Here is a 26,270-nt window from a genome sequence, read left to right as displayed (position 1 = left end):
TTCCTTGTCTGGAGTTTTGAGTGACAGGGGCTGGGGAATTCCAGGGGGCTGTGGAATTCCCAGAGACAGGGTGAGTCAGCACAGGGCTGAATAGAGAGATCTGCATCTAGATGGGAGGAAGGAGTTGCACCTGGGACCTGAATAGGACAGTATCTGCCCCGCACAGTGCTGGCTCCACCCCCTGTGGTGCGTCTGATGTCTCTGCCCTGCACTGTGAAAGGAGAGAAGGAATCATGTCAACAAAGTGCTCCAGGGCTGTGCTTTCCCTCCACAATGCTGGCTCCACCTCCTGTGGGGCGTCTGATGTTTCTGCCCTGCACTGTGAAAGGAAAGAAGACGTCATGTAAACAGAGTGATCCAGAACTGGTTTGGACTGGGCAAAGGCCCCTCTGCCTTCGGAGAACAAAGAGAATATTGGTATAAATACTGGGACCCAAACCCCCGAACTTTAGATCATCCTGGAATCAAGAAGGAACCTCTGCCAAGGAGAAAGCTGGAAGACTGAATAGGAAGGACTGTCCTGCGGTGTGTTTGTGGGCTGACCTGCAGTTGCTTTGCTGCCAAGGAGAGGGGAAGGACTTTGCTGTTGCTGTGTCCCCTTGCTTGAAGAGATCTCCAAGGGCCTGAGGAGAGCTGGCCTCCTGTTAAGAAGTCCTAGGAACAAAAGGACTTCACCCCCAGCTTCCCGCCTGAACTCTTCTGAGTAAGTTCTGCCCTTCCTAGAGCGATTGATCTAATTGTGAGGCCTCTGGAAGTTGTGCCTGCTGTTTGGGGAGCTGGACAAGAAGAAAAGAAGAAGATCTGTGATTTCCACGCATCGCTCGCTTGAGGAGCTCACTGACGACAGTGCGAGAGAATTCCAGTCGCCGCGAAGATCGTCGCAGTGCCTGTTGCCGCTGCAAGAACTGACACATCGTTCGCTTGCGGAGCGCATCGCCCCGGTGCGGGAAGATTCTTGTCGCTGCGAGTATCGTCGCAGAGCCTGTCGTCACTGGGTGAGATCGTCGCACCGCTTGTTTGCGGACCGCATCACGTTGCTGCGAACATCGTCGCAGAGCCATCACAGGGCCGCGAGAGGAGAACATCGACGCTGCGCCGCGCATCGTCGCCGCACCTGAGATCGTCGTCGCCCCGAAGATCGTCGCATCATGCTTGTGCGAGAAGCTTCCTACCGAATCTGCGCACCGGAATCCATACAAGGTATCGCCTCCCTCCCCATACAGACCGGATTCGTCGCAACACGCCCGCTGCGTGCAGCGGGGCTGTCGCATCGCCTCCCCAGGGTCTCAGGAGTGATGCATCGCTTGTTTTTCAACGCTGCAGCTTCCATTTGGAACTTTTGTCGCATCTACAGGTACTGTGGGCTAAAAGTGGCGCAACTGTGGATTATTTTGACGCAAACCCTAGAACTCTTTAAAAATCATATTCTTGAACTGTGTATGTTGGATTTTTGTTGTTTTGGTCTTGTTTAGTTTAGATTAAATACCTTTATTATTCTAAACTGGTGTGGAGTCCATTTGTGGTGTTTTCATTGTGTTACTGTGAGTGTTGGTACAAATACTTTACACATTGCCTTTGATAAGCCTGTCTGCTTGTGCCAAGCTACCAAGGGTGTGAGCAGGGGTTATCTAAAGAGTGTATCCCCCTTACCCTGACTAGAAGCAAGGGTCCCTATTTGGACAGTGGTACCTACCTCTGCCAACTAGAGACCCACAGATCTAACATCCTACCCCAGTCCATGCGGGAAGCACTAATTATCACCCTATTAAAACCCAGGAAGGCAGAAACAGAGATCGATTCCTACAGGCCACTATCTTTGATCAACGTGGATGTCAAAATCTTCGCAAAGCTACTTGCCAATAGATTGCAACCTCTACTTCCCATGATTGTGCTCCCAGACCAATCGGGTTTATCCCTGGAAGGTCGACTTCCCATAATTTGCGAATACTTTTCTCCGTGCTACATTACCTCCATCCAGAGGTGCATGCCGCCGCTATTTTTTTAGACGTCGCAAAGGCGTTCGATATTTATTTACCATCTTTACCCGTATTGGACTGAGCCCTCTCTTTATAAATCGTATCCGGCTATTGTACACCTTGCCGATGGCCTGGATTAGAGTGAATGGCTTGCTTTCTGATCCATTCTCCATAACGTGTGGCACTAGAGAGGGGTGTCCTCTTTTGCCATTGTGATTGAACCCGTGGCCGCCCGGATCAGGCAGCACCATACAGCACGGGGTATTGGCTTCAGCACTCGAAGCCTCCTCATTTCGCTATATGCGGACGATGTGACCTTGTACATTATAAACCCTGAAGAAAATTTAGATCCAGTCCTTAGAGAATTTATTCGATTTAGGGGCCTTGCTGGCATTTCAATCAACTGGGCAAGATCAGTGGTGTTTCCATTGACTGATGGTATGCCCCAAATAACATTGGATTTCCCTTTGCGTTGGGAAGCCGAGGCAGTCAAATATTTGGGGGTGTGGCTGAGCCGAGACATTCAGGAGATATGGAACCTAAATTTTGGTAAGACGACTACTTGGCTAGAGGAGAAGGTCGAGCTCTGGTCAAAACTACCTCTATCCATGGCTGGGAAAATAGCACTGGCCAAAATGGTAATATTGCCGAAGTTCCTTTATTTATTTGTAAACGTGCCAATTCTACTTACACTGCATTTTTTTTACCACTCTTAGATCGCGGCTGATCTCCCTGATTTGGGCCGGAGGGCAAGCCAGTGTTTCCTGGGATCTCCTGACTCTCCCGCTTCGACAGGGGGGGATTGGGTGCTCCAGACATGCACTAATATGCTTGGTGTGCTCAGGCCCAATTTCTGCACTTTTGAGTCCCCCTGACGCCATACCAGCCCCACGTGGCAGTTGAGATTGATGTGGTAGCCCCTGTCCCGCTCAGGGTCGCGCTTTATCACACTTCACAACGTCCACGAGGTGATGTGGATACGGCGGGAACTTTACGTTGGGCGTGGGGTGAGTTGCAGATGAGGGCTGACATCCCTTTGCTTTATGCTCCTTCCATACCGCTGGCACGAAATCCCATGCTTCCCTGTATTCAGGATGGGGTCAGCAAGACCCTAGCTAATGATATGAAATTGCACACATTTGCAGACCTATACCCTGAGGATACGTTTAGGCCTCCCCCTGTGGGGACTGCAGATCAGGCTACACCCTTTGAGGAGATTTTCTTGTATCATAAGCTGTGTGCTGCATGCCGCGCTCAATGGGACACATTTCCTGTGGCTCCTCCTTCACTGCCTGCCTTAGAGAATGTGTTGAAATCCTCCTCCCCCGCAAGCTGGTTAAGTGTCTATATACCCACATGCAAAACACTAAACCAGTGGTGAAGCCCAAGTCCCTTCAGTGCTGGAACAGCGAGCTCTCCACTCCGCTGACAGAAGAGCAGAGGGAGTTCTGCTGTGGACAGCTCACTGAACTTTCCCCAAACTACAGGCTTTGTCTGATCCATTTCAAATTTTCGCATAGATATTACAGGACGCCTATAAGCTTGTATCGTATGAAGCTTAGGGAGGACGAGGGCTGCTAGCGCTGCAGGTACTCTCCTGCCTCTTTTTTACATGTTGCTTGGGAATGCCCTCAGATAGCTGAATTTTGGCTAGAGATTTTCACTGCAGTGAGCCAAATTGTTGGCAGAGTGGATGTTCCTTCCCCGACTCTGGGCCTCCTGGGGTATGTGAAAGACACACCACCAAAGCATCACAAGTTACATGCACTTCTCTTACTTTATGCTAAAAGACAGGTGGCTATTCGTTGGGGGCGGAAGAGGGTACTCTCAATCAAGGATTGGTTGAATGATGTCACGTATGGCCACACGCGGCTGAGCATTTTTTGGGAACTCATGCCCTCGACTTCGAGGCCCCCGCAGCATATGGGAAACGTTCCTGGATTGGGCCCGGAGTCGGCCTGTGTCTCCTGTACCTGCCCACACCGAAGACGATTAGATTTGCGGTATGCCCCTGTACTGTTTTAATTTGCCTAAACTATTATATATATTTCTGGAATTTTTAGTGTCGGTATGATGAGCCTATTTATACCTTCTCAGCTACTCACCCCCTATGGTTTATATAGTATTTATGTCTAACATGTTTGAAAATGATGATTGTACTCTTGGTACCTATACATTGTCCGCGGAAATGTATGCGTTGATCGCCCGATGCCATCCACTATGCTTTGTAATCCACTGTATTGAACTGATATATTGCTTACATTGCTGTACTGTCATGCTGGCCTTTATGTGTTGGAACTGTTGGTTCCTGTTTTCTTCTTTGAAAATTTAAATAAAATAATAAAAAAATTAAAAAAAATAAAAAGCTTGAATCACCGTTTCTTGTCCTGAAAGAGGGAGGAGCCAAATAATTTTTTAAGACACTTAAGTAGTCAAAAACAGTGAGCTGGAATTTAAGAGATTTGAACATCCATGGGGAACTTTTGGTCCAACCAAAAGCCTAGGTTCTTAACTACCATGCAAGGAGAAGCTAACAGTCCAGGATCAACAGGCCACCATTGAGGGCCCCAGAGCTGAGGCTGATCACCAGCCACCTCAGTCTTATTGCAATTCACCTTCAAAGATTTAAGTTTCATCCATTTTGCTACTGCTGTAAAGCAGAGGCGAAGATTGGTCGCCCCATACTTAGTGCTGAGGATTGCAATAATCTGGGAGTCATCAGTGTACACGAAGAGAGAAAGGCCATAACCCTCAACTAGGTCGGCCAAAGGTCTAACATAGATGTTAAAGAGTGTAGGACTCAATGAAGAGCCCTGCAGCACAACACACAGAAGAGAAAATGTAGAGAACTCACACGGCTTAAAGAAGATGCAGAAAGTATGGACCTCAAGGAATGATGAAAGTTAGGAAAAGGCAGAATCGTGGATGCCAATATCTGACAATTTCTGTCAATGAACCAAATGAGATACCGTTTCAAAAGCTGAACTAAGATCTAATTCTTTCATGATATGCTTGACTCTTCCCAACAGAGCAATCTCTATGCTAAAGCCAGAGTGAAATCCCTACTGAGAGGGATGCAGCAGGCCATAGTTCTCCAGACAGATTGTGATCTGGGTGTTAATGTGCTTTTCTACTACCTTAGCACAAATTGGTCGGAGCAAAATTGGGCGAAAATTAGCCCAGACTTTTGAGATCTAAAGAAGGCTTTTTAATTGCAGGGTTAACCATAGCATGTTTCCAGGCTGACAGAACTCCACCTTCCTTAAGGAAAGAATTGAGGATCTTCAATAGATGAGGGCAAATCACATTGTTAATCATTCTCCTTTGCTCAGGAGAATGGGGATCGTAGGGGGAACCTGAGTCTAACAAAAGTTCAAGTGTAGGTAAATCTGTTAGAGAAAAATTAGACAAGCTGGAATTATGAGAATTCCTTATAACTGCTCTCATCCCCACTTCTCCAGAGGCAGCCAAAGAGGAGTAAATGTCAGCTATATTTTTATAGAAGAACTTGGCATTGAAATCGCAAATGGACTGAGAAAGAAAGCCAGGTGAAGAAATGTGCACAGGATCTAACAGAGACTTATAGATCCCAAAAAGATCCTTAGATGAATTATGGACATTAAAGATTTTATTATAGTACTAGTTTGCCTGTGCTTTGGGGCAGGCTTTTGAGTACTCCTTGCAGCTATCTTCAGTATAGTTCTAGTTTACTCCCTGTAGGTCTTACGCCATGTTTGTTACAACAATTCTTCTTAAGTAGTAGTGGAGAAACTGTAAACCCAGGAGCAGGCGCCCATTGACATTTAGTAGCTCCTATCTTGCATGGCAGGATACTATCAAGGAAGGCATGAATACATGGGTTGATAGCAACAGCATCCTTTTCTAGAATGTCCATAGTGATGGGACATTCCTTCTGCACATGGGTACTGAACATTTGTACATTCAATTTTGCCCACAGTCGGTAACTCCAAATCAGGACAGATGCAGGCTGCTTATCTCCTGAATTTGAGGTGATATATGAACTGGATAACGGTCAATCCAGTGTAGAGGTAAAGGTTTGGCCACTAAACGGCAGTGCACGTTAGAGAAAACCGGGTCAAGAGTATCCCCGCCAAATGGGTTTGAGTTTGTACTTAGGCCAGTAGGTCACTGATACAAAAGTCCTCAGACAAACTGGTAGACAGACCATTGTTTGGGCTCTTCAAAATTGATTTAAAATTGATGTTAAGCTCGCCTGAAATTGTAGCGCTGGGGGTCCGCACCGTACATATGGGGGTGGGGGTACGCTCCGTACATACGGGGAGCTGGAGGTACGCTCCGTACATACGGGGGGCTGGGGGTACGCTCCGTACATACGGGGAGGCTGGGGGCCCGCACCATACATACGGGGGTGGGGGTACGCTCCATACATACGGGGGGGCTGGGGGTCTGCTCCGTACATACGGGGGGGCTAGGGGGGTGTTCAGCGCGTACCGGGCCCCCTTTTCCTCAGGCTTCGCGGCGTACTTCACTTTTCCGGCACTTTTTGGGTGCCGTAAAAATATTGCCGTCCGGAGTGCTGTCGGTACGAATCGTACTTGCTGGTACGTAAAAAGCTGCCAAACTCCGTCCGGATGTCACGTCCGCGGTGTCCCGGATCACATTTGTATGTATTTTTCTGTCTGTCGGTCTTTTTTCCGATTCGTACGGAAATGGTGTTCCCGTACGAATCGTACTTGCAAGTTTGTAGGGTTTTTTTCCCGGGTACGAGTCGGACGGAGAAAATGCTCCGACCGACAGTTTGTACCCGGTTTTTCCAGGATCGGAATCGGCCCCTTAAAAGGTAAAAGGGATTAAAAAAAAAAAAGTTGCACAAAACAAGTGTGCCCATCATATAAAAGAAGTCCATAAGAACCGTAAGTGATATATTAGCCCCCATCGTTCTCCTAGCTCTGATAGCAGCTGTTTAACAATTGAGGTGATGCAACGCTTCAGTGTATCTGCGATAACCGAGGGTTTTTAACAAAGTCTTGAGACAGTGCATTCGTGCATATTTATAATAAGGGCAAAAAACATGCAATGCACCAAAGACTGTTCAGGTGGTTATCACAGGTTATCACAGGCGCACAAAGTGTTGCGGAGCTCCCCGAGTTGGCAAGAACCAGCAAAACACAAAAGACGCCAAACAGTGTTAGATCCAAACCGGAAAAGCAAAGACGCTCCCAATGAGTTCATTCAAGTCCAAGATACAAGACTGGCTGGGGGGCGCGAGCAACCTATTATATACTGGCACTGTGCTTGTCGTACTCCCCAATGCAAATCTACTTTCCTCACAGAGCTGAAGATATAAATGATTAACCATTAATGTGTCCTCATTCTTTATAGTTGTAGGTAATTAACGAATGCCATATATAGGTGTAAATAATAGTACATTCCTCTTTAATTCCGGATAATGTGGCATATTGGCATTTTCCAAAAGTATACCAGCAAGATAGTAGGAATACCTTAATATTGAGTACAAATGTCAGCATGCAGGACATTTTGTTTACAAATTATATGTTCAATACAATGAAAAAGTATTCTATTTATCTGTTTTCTATGGTAATGTATGGTTATTAAAATTATGGTGAACATATTTCAACCTCTGTATCTAAATTAATGCATGTCTTTCTATGATTCGGCGCATCAGGTCTTAAACTCATGATCCGGTTTGGGTGTAATCGACCAGGAAAAATTTACATGATATGGTGATTTGATATAGAATAACATTACTTTGACATTACCATATTTTCTGATTTTATGTATTTTTGTAATTTCTGTGGAGGCTCTTAAAATTAATAATTGGATGGGGCTGGCTACCAGAGGCTAGGCTGCAGGGGGGGCTGTTGTAATTGAGAGATTTTTAGGTTAGGATTTATATCATTTAGCTTTTATGTATGAGTGATACTGGAATACTGTTGTGGAGGTGATGGGGTGACTGTGTCAAGATTTGTGTACATTAATGAAGCAGGTGCAAGTCATACCTGTGGTGTCAGTGCTTAATGTGAGCCGGTGGTTGCCGGTGGAACCCACTGGTACTCATTTTGGAGACCGGCACTTATTTTTCTTTAATAGACTTTGATCCAGGACAAGAGAGAGAAAAAACACAAAAGGGGGGAAAGAAGGAAAAAGTAAAAGAGGTAAAAACAGTTACAAAGGTAGCAAGTAGGGATGAAAATGAACCTTCAAGAGTGAGGTAAAGCGGCTGGGAGAGTGGGATGGTGGAAGAAAGAGGCAAGAGGTTGAATCAGCTTGGGTATTTGGCACCGTGGCCTTTGATAGCACTAGCGGTGACCTTCAGAGCAAAACTTTTGACCCAGCACTTAATATTAAGCACTGTGTGTATTGGGTTGGTTGTACCTAGATCTGATGCCCTAGGGTCAGGTTTGAGGTACATTGACAGAGCTGTTTGTGGGTCACCTTAGCAGAATAGAAAAGAAGTAGCTGCTGGTCAGAAATGTGGTGCATTGGCAGAAGATGAAAGTGTCAGCAGTGGAAACAAGCACCATGAAATGGCAATAATGATCTGTGGCCTTGAAGAAAAGATGAGAAATCGTGTGAGAATTTATGAAACACTAGAGAGATAGTTGCATGTTTGATCATTCCATTACTGTTATCAACAAATGGAGTAGAACTATTAAAAGTGTCCCTCAAATGAGGATTATCCCCAGATAATGTACAGGCTACCACCTTCTCTGGCCTGTCCATGGTGCCCTCACCTTGGATGCAGGCTGTTCTCTGGGTTGGTGAGATCATTCGACTCTGAGACTCAAATGTTGCTGTGCCGCATTCTGCTGTGTCCATATTTGGCTGTGCCAGAATTTAGTTGTGCAGCACTGATGGGACCCTACACAGCCTGAGGTTGCTTGTCTTCCCATTTAGCGATAATGTGGCCTCACAAAATGGCTGAATATTGTATTTGAGCAGATCAAGATCACGATTGTGCCTGTCTGAAATGGCACAGGGAACAACAACAGATGAAAAGGCACATCAAACAGAAAATTTCCATTGGTTTGATCGCCCTTTAATCTTTCTATCTAATACTGTTAGCTTGTGTCGGTGAGTTTTAGTCTGTTTGCCTTGACATGTTCATCTGGTGATATATATTGCAGTTTGTGATGCAACCACAAACTTTGCAATGCTGTATGGCTGGGTGGAATTTGAGCTTATATTGTGTGTCACGGCATCGGTGTTACAGGCAGCATGGTAGATCCTATTAAATATGTTCTTTCATGGTGGAGCAGACTCAATGAGCACTCTTGGCGACGTAATTGTCGCTTTTCAAATCGTCATCCACTTTAATAAATGATCAAAGTTATTTGGTTCTTAAACTCCTTTATTATGCACTTCCATCTTTGTCTTCGGCTTAATTTTTCAAAATTCGATTCATATGATTCGTCTCATATTTGAAAAGCGACAATTACCCCGCCAAGAGTGCTCATTGAGTCCGCTCACTCCCTGTTGGAGGGCGCCATTTTTTCATGTGTACCCCACACCTCAAGGATCAGGAGGTGATACTCACGAGCGCCTAAGAGGATCACACATAATTACTTCTCACCAGAAAACTTATAAACATAGGGTGTGCAACCGCAACATAGATATTTCTGGCATTACATGGTGGAGAGCATCTTCAAAGCAAGGGGCGTGCATTATGTTCCAAGGACCATGAGAAGATTGGCATGTGAGCCCTGGTCCACACCTCTACCTTTAAGGGATCTAGCCACTCTCTCACTATATCCTTTGGTTTCACTGTTGGCGAACAGCGTGCTCCAACGCAGACTCCATCTGTTGCCTCCCACTACATGGAAAAGCGACCCGCTTCACATTTATGGCCATGCTGACTGTCCCTCATGAAGGCTGTGTACAATGAGGGAAGTGCAAAATGGGGGATGCAAGATCACTGAGGAGGTTCAGCTTGAGAGGAGCTCAAATGAGCTCAGGGTAGTGAAACACTGGCAGACAACAACTGTGCCATCCAGTGTTACAGACACTCAGCGGCGGCCCCTCCACTATGGCGGTGGAGCGCCGACCCTCTTGCCAGCAGCAGTGGCAGCTGCAAAACTTGAAAAATAAAATGGTAATAGAGCAAGTAAATTATTGTTTTATTTTTCACCATGCCGTTGAGTCTTTGGAGCGGGGCCAAGGGAATGACAGGCACAGGGGGAATGGTAGGTGCACCTTTTCATGCCGGCCAAGCTGTCATGCGCGCTAAAGCTTTCTCTTACCCAAGCTGTGTTTACGGGTTGGAGAGAGCAGGCACAGGCTCACAGTCTCCCTGGGAGAGCAAATCAAGGGTGCTCAGGCCAATCCTAGCGCTGCTCTCATGCTACGAGAGCAGCGTCAGGATTGGCCGCAGAGCAGTCTAGGACCCTGTGCTTGCAGTCCAGGCAGAAGAGCTGCGATGCTGCGGGATTCAAGTACGTTTTATTTTTATTTTGTTTTTTGTTTTTTCTCCCTCTCCCGCCACTTTGCTCTGACACCAACTTCGACTGCAGACCCCATGGATCATGTAGCATAAATGCAGTGGCATGCTGCCTTGGAGCCAACGATCTATTGCTTCCAAGGAATGCAAAACCTCTTTTAAGTAGTGCTAAATGGTTTGACATGTACAGTGGAATTTCAGTCTGGAGCAACATTTGTGTACATTGTGGCCATGCTAAATATAAAATAAGGCTACACTTAATATTCATATCAATATTTTGTAGAGATATCCTATTGACAAGGTATTTCCGAAATTATTTGGTGCCAACTACGGGCCAGATTTTCTATGATTTTGCGTCTCTGTTGCAAAATCAGTTTTGCCATTTTTCGCATTTACCGAGTATGCAGCATTGCGTTGCGTTACCTTGCGCTGGTTAGGCATTACATGGGTGGAGGATGGACGTTCCCATGCATCCACCCATATATTTTTATGCAAACCGAGATTTACAATGACTTGCGCCAAAATGGGGTGCCTACCCCACAGAGTAATAAGAAGAAATATCTTTATTGTTCCTTGTTACTTCCTCTCTCCATGTGTGTGGCATTCTGCAACACACACAGAAAATATGCCACTATGGATTGCTTTTATGCAAGAAGGTGTCCCTTGCTACAAAAGAAAAATCCAGTCCGTTACATAGGGACCCATGCACTATTGTGCAAAGGTGCCTGCATTGCCACCAGGCAGCACAAAGTGCGACAGCACAAGGAGAGGGCATAAATGTTCCATATCTTTTTAAATATAGAGCATTTCTGCTCTCTCCCTTGCTGTGACGTGTTGAGTGAAATAATAGTAAATGTGCCCTAACTCTGTAGCGAATTAGTCATGCACTCAATGCCTTAAGGATTCTTGGAACAATAATAGGTCCCATAATCTATTTAACTTGTCATTATCCATAAAGTCATATGTAAATATAAGCAGCTGAAAAAGCTTAGGGGCTCATTTATGAGCTTGTGACACAGTGCAGCACAGCATGTCTCCTTGCTGTGCAGAACTGCGTGACAGGGAGTGGGCAGGCAATACAGCACATTCCTTTCCTTTCCCTTGCGTCCTTTTGGCATGCACCCTTGCACCATTACATGCAGGACTGTTTTTTGCAGGAAGGGCACCTTCTTGCACAAAAACAATCATGCAAGGCAAATTCCTCTTTCTTTGTGGGCTGCAGAGTACTGCACACAGAGAAAGAGGAAGAAACAAGAAGGAATTGAGATATTTCTCCTGGTTACACCTCCCTTGGGAAGGTGTTATGTTATAGATATTTCTAAAGCTCAACGGTTACCCAAGGGTGTCCTGGCGCTAGCTACTGTCCTTTGAGCAATGAACACTGTGGACAAATTTACATATCAAAGAGCAGGGTTTTTAGTCCCTTCCTGAAAGCCAGGAGGTTGGTGGCATTCCTCAGATGGAAAGGAAGGTCGGTCCAGGCCTTTGCAGCACAGCCAACAAAGCTTCTCCCACTCCACGTTGCTTTTTTGGTGGGAGGTGCTGATACCAATTTGGGTCCAAGTGAGCAAAGGGTTTTTTTGGGCACATACCACTGAAACTGTCGCTTCAGATGGTCAGGTCCAGTTCCTTGTAGGGCCTTGTAAACGGCGCAGAGGGATTTAAAATGCACTGCCTCCTAACAGGTACCAGTGTAGTCTCTTTATTTCCCTGGAAATTTATGCAAATTTGGAAGTGCCGGTAAGCAGTCTAGAGGCCGCATTTTGCAACAGTTGAAGTTTGTTCAGAAAGCGGTCTTGAGTATTCAGTAGTCCAACCTTGACAGGATATGTGCTGTAACCACTGTTCGCCGACTGTCAGCCGGCAAAAAAGGCAGTATTTTCTTAATCGTTTCGAGGTGGCATATGCCACTGCATTAACTTGGTCACCAAAGGTAAGCCTTTTCATCCACTATAACTCCTAAACATTTTATTTTCCTGGTGGGGGGAGGAAGAGTGCCCATAGTATCCGGCCACCAATTTGGGGTCCAAAAGTTGGCATAGTTTCCAAATAGGATGACCTCCGTTTTGCCCGAATTGAGCTTCAGGCAATTTTGCGACATACACCTCCAGACTGCTTCATACAATCATGGAATCATTTGCCTACTCCCAATTCCTGTCCTGGCAGCAGAGACACAACTATTTGTGTGTCATCTGCATACGAGGTAAGGCAAAAGCCAAAGTTGCTGATCAGTAGGGCCAAAGACGAAACATACACATTTAAAAGTGTGAGGCTCAAAGATGACCCCTGCGGAACTTCACATGGCAGGGAAAAAGGTTTGGAACATAATTCGCCCAATAACACAATTTGTGATCTGTCAGTTAGGAAGGATTTCAGAAGCTTCCATTCTTTATCCTGGACCCTGCATGCCTTCAAACAATCCATCAGCAGATCCTGATGGACCATATCAAAGGCCACGGACAGATCCAGTATAATTAGGGCGGTCTTGCCTCCCCGATCCAAGGCTTCCCTGATCTCTTCAGTGACTTTTATGAGAGCGGACTCTGTACTGTGTCCTTCTCTGAAGCCATATTGAGTAGGGTCCAGAGCTTGAGTTTCCCATAGAAAGACACTGAGTTGCAACCAGTTTAGCTGGAAGCGGGAGGCGTGAGATTGGTAGAGAATTGGCAGGATCCTTAGGATCCAAGCGGGGCTTCTTTAGTATCGAGGCTACCTTCCAGAGTTTAGGGAAGTGCCCTGTTTCAAACATTGCATTGAAAAGGGAGGTAAGTGAAAAGACAACAGGCACGGGGCAAGGTTGACCACAGAGAATGGACAGGGATCGAAAGACTGTGGTGCATCTCAAGTTCTTGTAAATCTGGGGATGCGACAAAATCCATGGGAGTTGCGTGGGAACACCAATACAATGCCCATGAAATGCCTTCCAAGGACGGAGTAATGCAACACAGTGATTTGCGCTGCATTGCGTTACTCCAGATCTTTGAAGCACTCAGAGCCATGGAGAGTGGCCTTGTACGGCTTCACAAATCTGGCTTAGAAGTTTGCATCATGCATGTATCATGTTGTATGGCGCAAATATGACACTACCCTCTCATAAATATGCCCCTTAGTTCATATATCGGGTGGTCTTAAAGAAATCCCAAATTTCAACACTGTGTGGTGATTTCTACTAGACATCCTTCCTCAGAGTAAAAATGGGAGTGGGTGGCAGTAGAAAGGCAATTTTAATATAGCTTGTCCTCATGGAGTGTGACTTCATTAATCAAAAAAAGAGCTATACATAGTAGAAGCTATTCAAATCCCATGTATATTTGAAATCTACTTCCAAGTAATGTATAGCCAAGCAACTTGTTTATACATGTGGCAAAATCAATAACAGTATACCATTAGTAAAGTACTAGAGTATTGTTGATAGTATATCAGACTCTTGTGTTGCACCTCAGCATGTTTACTTAATAGTAGTTCTTTTGTTTATAATTGTCCACTGTGAGTTTAAAAGGGTTACAGCCATCAGATAACCACACCACATTGTTACTTAGAAGAGAAGAAAAAAATGACTCTCATGTTGTGTGGGACTGCTGCACAAGATACACAGAGATATGCGTAAGAAATGATATATCAGGGATTTCATTTAGTATGAATCTCTTTATAAGTGACAGTGGCACACAGGACATTTTTACTATAGCAGGAACATCTCAAAGATTACATGTTGAACAGATATGTAGATTACAATTGAGAAACTGTCTTGTTGGTACATGGCATTATTACTTGCTTTCAAGTCTGCTTTTCCCCAAACACTTTTCTTTAGTCTGCCTGGATATTGGCTGAGCAAACAAAGAGGAAAAGTCAGGCAATATAATAGTGACACTTCAATCAACCAATCAATCATTAATAAGCTTTTTTTGGTTATGATAAAAAAAACATAAAAGCCTAGAAAAAGTTCACAGTCAGACCAAAGCCATACAGTAATTAAAATGATGAGCAACTCATACCACTGTGCGGGGGTGTGATTAATCCCTCAACGAGTTTCTAGATCTTTCAGCAGTCTTTAAATAACTAGCAACATTAAAAACAATGTCTACAGAGAGCATTTGTAAAAACAAGAGAGCTGGCTGCACTTGTTTGAATTCTTGTACTTTAAAAAGAGGGAGGAATAAACCTTTCCCTGGATCTCATAAAATTTACAAAACATTGTAAAATGCATGGTATCCTGTGGAGATACCTGGTCGCAGCCACAAGGTGGCAATGAAGAAGGATCATGCCAACCCCGAGGGAATGCAAGCAGATGGGGTAACAAGTTAAGCCTAAATCTAGGTAACAGAAATTGTGCATGGCTGGAACTAACACTAGTCAAATAAGATACTATACCTAGGTTTGTTTTCAATAACACATATCCTGGCTCTGACATTTTCTGAAGGGCCAAAGACTCTCTCCCATGAGTCTCAAGCAGTTGTCGCTGACCCAGCCTCGTTCTTCTTTTGCAATCTTATCCAGGCTGATATACAGATCCCCCTTCCCAAGTTCTGAAAGGCTGCCTTTATGTACTTTAGCTACGGGATTTAAAGAGCAAGGTCAAGAGATAGACAGTCCTCCAGCATCACTCTTTTTAAGTGAGCTCCTTTTGTCCAAGTGCCAATCCAACATAAAAGGGGGTGAAGGGCTATAATGTCAGTAAGGTAGATTACCCCCAACTCTTCATGTATTATGTAGGAGGGGTGCTATGGGGGACACAAAGAAGATGTCTAAAAAATAGGTTTTCAGCCACCTGCAGGGATTTATTTGTTCTAGAACCCCAGATAGCACTCCTGTAGCAAGCTTTGGAGACACTCTTGGCTTAATAGACTTGTAACAGGGTGCTCATTCTTACCCAGTCTAGAGGTGAATTTCCAGATAGCTGCCTTGGTCCGAGCAAGATCTGACTACTTTCTGGATAATAAGGGGTTCCATCGTAAATCGGCGTAAAACAGGACACCCACGTACGATAAGAGTTTTACCCTCATGTGTGTCTGTGTGACTAGCTCGAAGATTCTAGACTTCTTGTTTCTTGGACTAACTACCATCACATCAGATTTGCTGAAATTGGTGCTGAGGTCCGTCTCTTCCATAAAACACATTAATAGGTTAATGAGGGCTTGCAAACCCCTGGCCCCTTTAGCCATGAGTACAGCATCGTCAGCATAAAGCAGGACAGGCAGGAGCCGGCTATTTACTTGCAGGCAATCGATTCCCCCCCTCCACCAGAGTTTGTTTGAGTTTATTAATATATAAGGAGAATATAAGAGAATATAACCGGAGCCATGATGCACCCCTGCCTGACAACACGCTTCGGGTTAAAACTCGCTGTGCACTAAGAATCAGAGGATTATCTAAGCGAGGGTGCCATATTGGCATGAAGATTCTGCCAAAAATATACAATATATTGGCCTACCCCTATGTCCAAGATAATTCTCCAAAGTTTGTACTGATTAAGCTGGTGAAAAGCTGCTGTGAAGTCCATGAAGGCTAACTGGCTAGATCCCTTTCATGCCACTGTATGTTTATTCAAGATTAAATAAAGGTTCAGATATCGGTCAAAAGTTGATTTTTCAGGTATGCATCCATATTGGAGATCAGAAATAATTTTATGGTCCCGGGACCAAGTTGTTAATCTATCCAACAAGAACCCCCACCCCTCAAAACCTTAACAGCAGAATAAAGGAGGTAAATGGGTCTGCAGCATAACGGACTGTCCCTGACCCCTTTTCAAAATATTGGGACGAAAACTGTGGTGGCCCAAGAAGGAGAAGGGACTTCCTTCACAGCGGCATTTAGGACATCGGTTACCATGGGGGTCCATGTGTCAGTGTCACTCAAGTATAGTTCTGGGAGAATCCCTTCTGGTCCTGGTGCCTTGTGTTTAGATAGACCTAAATTCCCTTTTCTACTTCAGCCTCGGTAAAAATTAAGTGGGATACCCCTTTCCAGAGGCTGTATCTTCTCACAGTTGACTGGATCTAGCCCCCATTATATACCCTCTTCAAATGTGAAAGCCAGCTATCTGCCACAATGTGATACACTAGGGCTGGAGCACCAACCTGAGCAAAAAAAGGCTTATTAATGGTGGCCGAAAACCTGGCACTATTCTTTAAGCAACCCAGGTTGCGTAGGTTATCCCATGCTGCATCCCCGAATTTCATTTTTACGCCTATTTATTTTAGCTTTGTAGTTGCATTGACAATGAACCATGACAGAAGCATCCCTTGGGGACACCGTGAGGGCCCTTTTCAAATCTCCTGATGTGAGTGAGCACCCTTTGTCAAACCATTGCGGTCCAGTAAGGGCTCTGGATCCCACCGGGCAACTAAGGGGCTCAGAAACAGCACAGGCATAATGGGAAAAAAGTGTCTATGGTCCTCCTGGGACAAGAAGACCCATTTAAACACAATACCATCTTGGTGGGACATTTGGTGGAAAGGGTGTGCCTAATCCCCTCTGGAGATGCTTGGGACCATCTTTTTTGATTTCAAATCATTTTTATTGAATTTCAAGAAATGAACAAATAAGTAATGGTAAACTCAATAATGATGAGATACACAAGGGTGAAAATCAAAGAGTACTGACAAATCATAAGAAATACAAAGTAAATAGAAAACAATAAGTTACTCAAGTGCCTTACCATGGTAATCGACGTGACATCGTAGTGACATACAGGTGGACAGACAAGCACAATACCTTGGGACCATCTTAACCTTCTTCCCTGACTATTGAGCTTTAATGTCCAGTCAGGGCCCCTAGAGCTCTGATTAATGATCTCACCCCAGTTGAGAGAAATACAGTTATGATTATGATTACTGTAGGATCTACATTTAATTGTAACATCTAAGATTTGGGGAAAATGGGTGGTGATGCAAAAGTCAATAAAGGACACACAGCCTCTGCCAGTAAAGGTCAGGACCAAATCATCCTCTCCGGATGGACAAATGTATCCAGAGTGAAGACTGGATCGTATTCATCAAGGATAGAGTTAAATAGATTCTCTTGCAGCAAGTGGTCCAAGTGCAGGCCCCTAGTTACGCAGCAGCTCTTAGGTTTCTGCAGCAGGGAAATAGGGACCACGCATAGATAGCAGTTAAAGTCTCATTCTAACATAATGTTGGTAGACTTCCATTTGGACCAATCCAGCTGGCCAATAAAGGAATCCAGGATGTGTAAGTTTTCTAAATCCTGACAGGAACCTTTGGCATTATAAAAGTTAATCAACAAGGTTTTTGGTACCCTTGCGGCCGAAAGTAAGAGAGCTTGTAGAATAGAGGACCCAGTGTCTAAGATCTTAACAACCCCTTTGACCGCAAGAGATATTAAAACAATTGAACCACCTTTTGCCCACCCCATTTGAGATTCAAGTGCTGGAATACAATCAGACTCATACCCTTCCGGTTGACAGCTAGACAATTCCCAGGTCCTCTGTAAATATATAATTTCTAATTTCTTCACATAATTACTCCACACTGGGTCACTCAGTTTGGGTTCTAGATCTGCAATGTTCCAGCTGATAACCCTGAAGTCTTTGAGTACTCCCTTTAGTGGGGCCACAAGAGGTGGAGTACAGATCCCAAGTGAGAATCTCGGAACCGGGTTAGGTGCAGTCAGTCAATCACATGTGTCCTGGGGGTTTAGTGGCAGAAATCGATTTGAGGTGTCCAGCACAAATGGTACCAGTGGCCTGTTATTCTGGCTCATGGGGAGGTGCGGGGGACTGGAGCCCTAGATTTTGGGACACATGATCCAGCCTATAAAAGAAGCCAATGGATCAAGATGAAATGACTGTGCTCATCACTGGTCTGATCGAGGACACGCCTGGAAATGACAGATTTGTTAAAAGTAACTATGACACAGTCTCCTGCAAAGGACTTTCGGGCACTACTGATCCAATGCACTAATCTCACCTTATTGATCCTGGCCTCATGGTGCACCCCCATAGTCGTGTGAACCTTCGACCAGAGGGTCATCTTATTTTTTAGCTGCAAATAGTTTTCTGTAGATTTAGGGTGTCAGAGAGGGACATTTCCAATACCACAACGTAAGGAGTTAATGGTGCCATTGGAGGGCTTGGGCTTGTCAGAGGAATCACTTTGATGAGTAAGGGGCCGGGAGAGACAAAAATTAACTCGCATCATAGGTTGGGGGTGCTTGATGAGGGTCACTCCATTCATTCTGCCAATGATGGACATCTCGCCCCCTCATTAGATGTCATCAAGTGCAGACCTTGGCCATGGATTGTAGCCTTAGCAGTAACTGGCCTGTGGGGACTTAAATAAGTGCACCCCCACCCCAGATGAGGTTTGTCTGTCCTGCTCATGTGTAATTCTCTGTGAACTAAGGAAACTAAACAAAGCAGCCCTTGTTTGTCCTGTAATTAACTGCTCGATCTTATCCAGTCTGGAAGGAATGGGCTCCAAGAGTTCTACTATCAACTTTCAATTCTCTGATAGAAGCTCTTCGGGAGGTAACGCCAAAGTCCCTATGAGGAGTGGGGGTATGCTGTTTATTCCCAGTTTTCACCTTTCCTTGTTTTTAGAAGCTTGTAATGGCTGCTGTGGTGAAAGAGGGGGTGGATGTATATCTGCTTGTATCTTAACTGGGCCTTTGTTGTGACTCAATAATTATAACCTGGTCAGTGTGAGACCCAATAGCCACCAGGCCAGGGCCAGCAGTGGCACTCCCTTCTTGAGTCAATACACTGGTGTAAACATAAACCTGAGCATGAAAGGCCAGCTCTCCTCAACGTTAACAATGTGTTCAGACAGTGCCCTGACAGCTGAAGACAGGTAAGTTAAAATGGATGACTTACCCCAAACTGTTCTGAGTGCCAAACCATCCTTTCCCAGCGAGGTCTCTGTAAGAGGCCGGGCCTGACATTGCCTCCAGGCCTACCTGGCGGCGAGCAGCACAATCAACAACAACACTCGGTGTCTGCTCGGCTAGTGGTCCCGTGTAACCCTAGGCTTAATATTTATACCCTGAGGCCAAGCCAGACCATGAGGGGTGTCTGCAGCTACAAAGTAGGGGAGAGGCCGGGTGGCTCTCTACATCCTACCCTTCTTTTAGTTAACAAACAACAGAAACAGAAACAGAAAAGGTCAGGCATTAAAATGTCAACACATAAAGTTTCTTAACCTCTTATTCAGCACAGGATTAGGCGGCAACAGGTAAAGTTGACTTCTCAGCTCTCCAACCCGATCACGTTCACCGCGGGGACTGGTATCCGAGGCGCTTCCCGAGGGCCCCACGGGGAGTTCCAGGGACAGTCCTTCTTGCCTGCTGTATTCTGGTGTCACCTCTCCCGTCGACTGGGAAGGAGGCGTTGCACCCTGGGTGCCCGCCATGTTCGGAAACTCATCGCCACTTCGTGGGATGCTTGCGTGGGCAGCATCAACATGTATGGCCTTGAACCAGGACACATTCCTCACCACTGTATGCCAACCACACTGGGCTGTTATTGTGCCATTCACCCGTGTCACTGTCCATATCTCTAGTTTATAGGGAGTACGAAACTTCCACCCTGGGTGGCAATCTTTATGCACAACGAGGATCCCTACGTGCAGCGCCAGAGTCCTTGTATGCCGATCTTTGGTAGCCTTCTCATTTGTTGTCTGTTGTTTCAGTTGGGCCTTTTCTATGTCCTGGCTGGGCAGCGCCCACTCAGTGTCTTCTGGGATGATGTCCCATGGTGTCCATTTAAGCAGAAGAGTGGCAGGGGTGCATCGTGTTGTGGAGTGAGGGATTTGTCTGTATGCCTGTGGAAATTGATGCAGGCATTCTTCGGCACCTTGGCGTTGATCCACTCTGATACGGAGGGCTCGATTCAATGTTCTCATGAATCTCTCCACCTCCCATTGGCTTGGGGCCATTGGGGTGTGATTCAATGTTGTTTGATTGCCCTTTGCGCTAAAAAAATCATGAAAGTCTTGCCCCTTAAATGGTGGTCCATTGTCGGACTTGATCTCTTCTGGAAGTCCGAGCAGTGAAAAGCTTTTTTCAAGTACAGGCTGTACGTGGACAAAGGCGGTGGATGGCACCAGTTCTACTATGGGAAATGTGGAGAACGAATCCATGATTACCACAGTGTTTCATCCATCCGGGAAGCTCCCAAGGTCTATGCTAACTCTTGTCCAGGAAGTTAGACGTGGCTCTTCCGTCAGCATGGGCGCAGGAGCGGGGGCGCTGCAGGGATGGCAGCGTGGGCTCTCTTCATCCACCAGTTCATCCATCGAAAGCACACTTTTTTGCGAAGTCTCGCCTTGCTTTTTGTCACTCCTTACTGGCCCTGGTGAGCAAGCGCGACCATCCAACTGCGGAGGCTTTTCAGGACGACTATCCTCTGTCCCCCTAGAACTAGGCCGGATCCCCTGGTGCTCCATTCAGAGCCTAACTCTCCAGAGTTGGCAGTGCACGTTATGTTTATCGGCTACTAAAGCCTTGGAACAATCAAGGAACCAGTGCCATTGCCCATGAGCCAGTGTCTCTTTCACCTTTACAAGGGTGTCATCCACGGCACTTCTTATGTCTTCTCGAGTGACAGCTACTGGGCAGATGTTGATCTCCACTATATTTATGAAGAATTCTGTGCACTCTTCACCCATCCTTTGTCCTCCTGGGGCGCCTGGTGACAGGTGTCTTGACAAGAAGTTGGCTGGATTGTCTATCCTCGGTGGTTCCAGGCTGGATGATCCATTGAACAGAGGCGGAAGTGGTTTGTGGTCAGTCACCACTTGAAATTGGTGGCCCCAGGGGTAGAGGTGAAAGTGTTGGCATGCCCACCTGATGGCCAAGGCCTCCCGCTCTATCTGTGCGTAGCGGGTGTCCGTAGGAGATAGTGCCCGACTGGCATATGCGACCGGATCACAGGCCCCTTTGGCATTCTCTTGTAGGAGTACTGCCCTGAGTCCTACATCCACGACCAGTACGGTTCTCTTCCTTGTATGAAAGTAGTCCATGGTGGTTTTGTCCAGCAGTGCTTTCTTGATATTGTTGAAGGAAGCTTCTTCCTTGGGGCCCCACCTCCTTGGTACGCTGGTCTTCGTGAGCTGGAGCAGGGGTTCTGACACGTTGCCAGACCGGGGATGAATCTCCCGCAATATGTTAACATGCCGAGGAAGCTCAATATCTCTATCGGGTTCTGTGGGACCAGAGCATTCCGGATAGCTTCCGCTTTCCGTGGATCAGCTTGAAGGCCTTCTTGAGAAAAGACGTAATCAAAGAAATCAATTGAACCCTGGTAGAATGAGCATTTTTTCTTGAGCAGGGTGAGACCGCATTCTGCAAGGCATTGGAGCGTGGCCCGCAGTCGGACATGATGTCCTCAAGGCTCTGGGAGTACATGAGGATGTCGTCGCTCAGATTCATTACTCCTACCAGGCCCGGGTGGGTCTCCTTTACTGCATTCTGGAACACGTTGGCCACTGAGGAAATGCCGAAGCTGAGCCAGGTGTACCCATTGAGGCCCACAGAGTGGAGGAGGTTATGATGTAGCGACTTTCTGCGCCAACTCTAGCTGGTGGTATCCTGAGTTCAAGTCTAGTTTGGAAAACCACTGGGTGTCATTTAAGTCCGCTATGATGTCATCCATCATTGGGGTCACTTGTCTTTCTCTCTCCGGATGGCCTGGTTGGGGAGTCTCATGTCAACGCATAGCCAGATGGCCCCCAGCTGCTTGGGCTTTGGTGCGATCACCAGCAGGGAGACACAGGGGGTCGGACCTGGCACCTTTTCGATGACGCCTTGGTTTTCCAGGTCCTGTAGCTCCTTCGCTACGAGGGGGCAAAGATGAAATGGGATGCACCTGTGCCTGAGTGCAGTTGATTTGATGCTCTCGTCGATGTGTAGCATAATTTTGTGATCTTTGAGTTTTCCCAGCCCCTGGAATAGTTGTGGAAACTCCTTTGGTACGTCTTCTGCTTGCGTATCATGGACTTGTTTCGCGAAGAATACCAACTCTAGATCTTCTGTGGTGTGGCATCCAAGCAGCGTCTCCTTCTGGCCTTCCGTGACATGAAACTTGGTGTTGATGGAATATTCAGCACTGGTGACGTCGACTTAGATCACTCCCATGAGCGGTAAGGGTATGGTACTGCCCTATGTGTATATCCTGGCCGAGCTGGGAGTGAGGGGTGGTTGAGGGGACAGTTTCTCATACTGGCTTGAGTCCATCATGTTCACAGATGCTCCTGTGTCTATCAGGGCTTGAACAGTGGTGTGGTTGACATGCAAGGTTCACATGGGTGGGTAATGTTTCTTGCGACCAGACTGTCCGGCAAACAAGATTACAAAGATGTCATCATTATCATCTTCATAGTGGGCAGCAGCTCTTCGCACATAGGTTGCTTCTCTGGGGTGTCCTCTAGAGTCAGGTGACATAGGGTCATGGTAGTCCTTTTGATGTGCCTCCTCTGGATCACCCTCCTCCTCCACGGCAGACACTGGCATAGTGATTGATCTTGCAGCACTTGAGCAGGTCTGCCCACTTGCCGGGCATCATTCTTGTGACTTGTGGTCGAAACCTCAATATACACACTTCCCAACGGGTCTGCTAGGTGGGATTCGCATGTGTGCTGGTCCGGGACGCCATTGCACCGCATCCACTGTCTCTTCTTTGATGGGGATGGCCCTTCGAGATGGGGTAGCGGCATTGCTTCGAACTCTGGCGGCTTCCATTTTCTCTGCCCAGCTTTTGGACAAGTCATGGGAGCGTAACAAGACGAGATATTCTTCCCGGGACATCCCTGGGTGGCAGAGTATTTGGCATCTCAGCGTGACAGACTTGCAACCCTGTATTATTTGCGCGCGGATCTCTTCCGGTTGATCAATGTTCATGCACGTGCTTGCAAGTCTCCTTAACCTGGTGTAGAACATGTCCACTTTCTCTACATGTGTTTGCCTGGCTTGCCACAGCTTGAATTGTTCATAGTCCAGATTCATTTGGAGGTGGAAATGCCTGTGAGGGCAGCGACCACCGCGTCATAGTCATTTTCATCCCACGTATCCTGTAGTGTCTGAAAATGTTTGTAGAGTTCATCACCCATGAAGTGTATCAGCAAAGAGCACTTCACAGCCCCATCAGTTTCTCGTGCCTCTGAAGTAGTGGATGAGGCGTCCTAACCAAAGCTTCAACCTAGGCGTGGATGTGGCAGGGTCGACGGGCTGGCTGAACGGGGGTAGTGGCATGACTGAGGCATGCGAGAATGGCGCAGGTGGCACCTGCGTGGGCCCAGTTTCTGGGGGGTTGCCGGTGACTGACCTTCAAATTTGATGAAGATTCGTGCTTACTTTCCTCTGCGAGCAGCCAACAGCGTGGGTGTGGCAGTGGGATTCCTCCTGGTCCTGCAGGCTTTGCAGACTCGTGCCAGAGCTGGTGAGGGGGCCAAGAGGCCGATTACAGGCTTCTTCCAGAAGTATTTTCCCTACAGGCAGTGGTGGGGTCACTGCTCCGCCAGGCCAAAGATCGGTTTGGGCAGTGCGCTGGCCACGATGGGAGCAGGAGGCCATGCCCCTCCACCACATTGCCTACGCTGGACCAAAAACAGGCTGCTGCCGGAAACTGGTGCACAGACGATACGCACACTGCACTGCCTCAGCGGAGCACAGGCAGAGGGGTGCAAGGATGAGGCGGGCTGCTGGCAGCAGGCTCACACCGCCGATCAAGAAAGCAGTGCGGCTGCCAGAGTGAGGGCGAGAGCCTCAAGAGCTGACACAATGATGCCAGTGGTGGCCTGGCAGCCACGTAGACTGGCTCCAGATGAGTGTTGAGGCAGGAGGGAGGGCGAGGGTCCGTGTATCCCTCGTCACCAGTGTAATAGGCCAGGCTTGACGGTGCCTAGAGGCCTACCTGGTGGCGATCAGCACAACACACAACAACACTCTGTGTCTGCTCGGCTAGTGGTCACGTGCGACCCATGCCCTTTTACCCTATACCCTCAGGCCAAGCCCGACCACGGGTGTCTGCAACTACAAAGTAGGGGAGAGGCCGGGTGGCTCTCTACATTCTCCTTGACACAGCTGGCTTTCCTTTAAACCATGATGTTCCACCAGCCGTACAATCTAGGAGCTAGGGGTCCCTGTCCAGGAGTTAGAGGGGGAGCCCAGTCCAGTCTCATTTTTAACAAAACTTTAAAATTTTAATGTAATTTTGTCTTTAAAATTAGGTTTGTTTCATTTTAAAATAGATAAAATAGTAATACATGAATTATTGACTTTCATGATTGTTTAAACAGCACTTTATAAATATATATATAATTTTCTTAAGACAAAATATTTTAGTATTTTAAGACCTTGCCATCATTATTTTCCATACAAGTGTTTGCAGTATCTTTAGGCATATGTGGTGCTTGACTTAATTTAGGACTGGGATAGAGTTTATTTACTACAGCTTTGTCACCTTTAAGACTTTAGAAGTGTACTTTGTTAATAACAATGAACTTACTCTTTTGATTATGATATTATGAATGGTAAATCCATACTTAACAATATGAATACTTACCTTCATGACATTGCTGCAGTCGATAATTTGGCCATAATATTTTCACATAATGATACTTTTCTCCTGAGCATGCAGACATTCAGATGAAAATCTTCCTGTCCGTAATAGGTTACATAAATAATATTGTTAAAGACTCGAAAAATTGATCTTGGCATACTTGCAGATAAGTAGTGAAATAACTGCAATACCTCCAAGCATATTACACCAGCATTAAATGTCCCTAACTCACATATCATTCAAATGTCAAATAGTTAAAAATATCTTTGAAATTACCACACGGTTAGCTTGTTATTTATGAGTAAATAATCAGAAATCAGAAAGTAAGGTCTGATGTGCAAAGGGTGTGAGCATTTGCACAGCCTCTGATTGGGTAAATCAGAGGGTTTGTGAATGCTACAATCCTTTTTCAAATGTATTAAACTAATTTAATGATTTGAAAAAAGATTTTCTGAATTGTAAAACAGGTTTAGGAAACCATAACAAACCCTTTTTTTGGAAGGGCTGTGTTAAAAATGTCCCTTCCAAATATCGATTTCTTATTGTATATATTAGTATTTTGCAACCAGGGTCTGATCAAAAAACACTAATATTTTACTGACACCTCAATGGAGGAGGTAAATCATTGACAAACATAAAGGGGGTCCAAAGGAACCCCTTCCTCGTTTTGATTGTTGAAAAAGGTTTTTTTAAGACTAGGCAGTGATCCAGGGGATCGCTGCTTACTCTTAAAAAAAGTTTGTGAAATTAATAAAAAAAAATATTAAATGCATCTCGATTTTCTATAAGGAGCTACATTTATTTTAAAGCAATCAAAGACATGGTGTCTGCTGACCACTGCAGGTCTCCATCCCTGTGATGGCAGGGAATGGCAGTGGGTCGCAATTTCGGCCTGCCTCATTAATATTTATGAGGTAGGTTGAACTGTGACATGAGTTGATATTTTGTGAAGTGAGCTAGTAGTACAGAGGGCTTTTCACACAAATAACAATGCAATGCAATGCAATGCGTTCGTAAAAGTCTGTGTTCAAATTGCGACTACCTTAGCTAATGTGTTCTTAGATACATCTAGCACTTAGGCCCACATGCATCAAAGCAAAATCAGTCGCAAACGGGCAGATTCTCAGAATCTGCCCCTTTGCGACTGGGATTTTTGCATTTGGGATGCATCATCCCAAATGCAAAAATCGCAATTTAAGGAATCTCTAAATTGCGATTCCTTAAATTGCTATTGCATTTAAGGAATCCCAAATTGAGATTCCTTAAATGCAATGCATGAAAGTTAAAAAAATAGCGATTTTGCTAATAGGGGGAGCAAATTACCATGAAGTTGAACTTCATG

This window comes from Triturus cristatus, chromosome 5_2, assembly GCF_964204655.1.
Source record: "Triturus cristatus chromosome 5_2, aTriCri1.1, whole genome shotgun sequence".
Classification (NCBI taxonomy): Eukaryota; Metazoa; Chordata; class Amphibia; order Caudata; family Salamandridae; genus Triturus; species Triturus cristatus.
Note: the sequence above shows the minus strand (reverse complement) of the source record.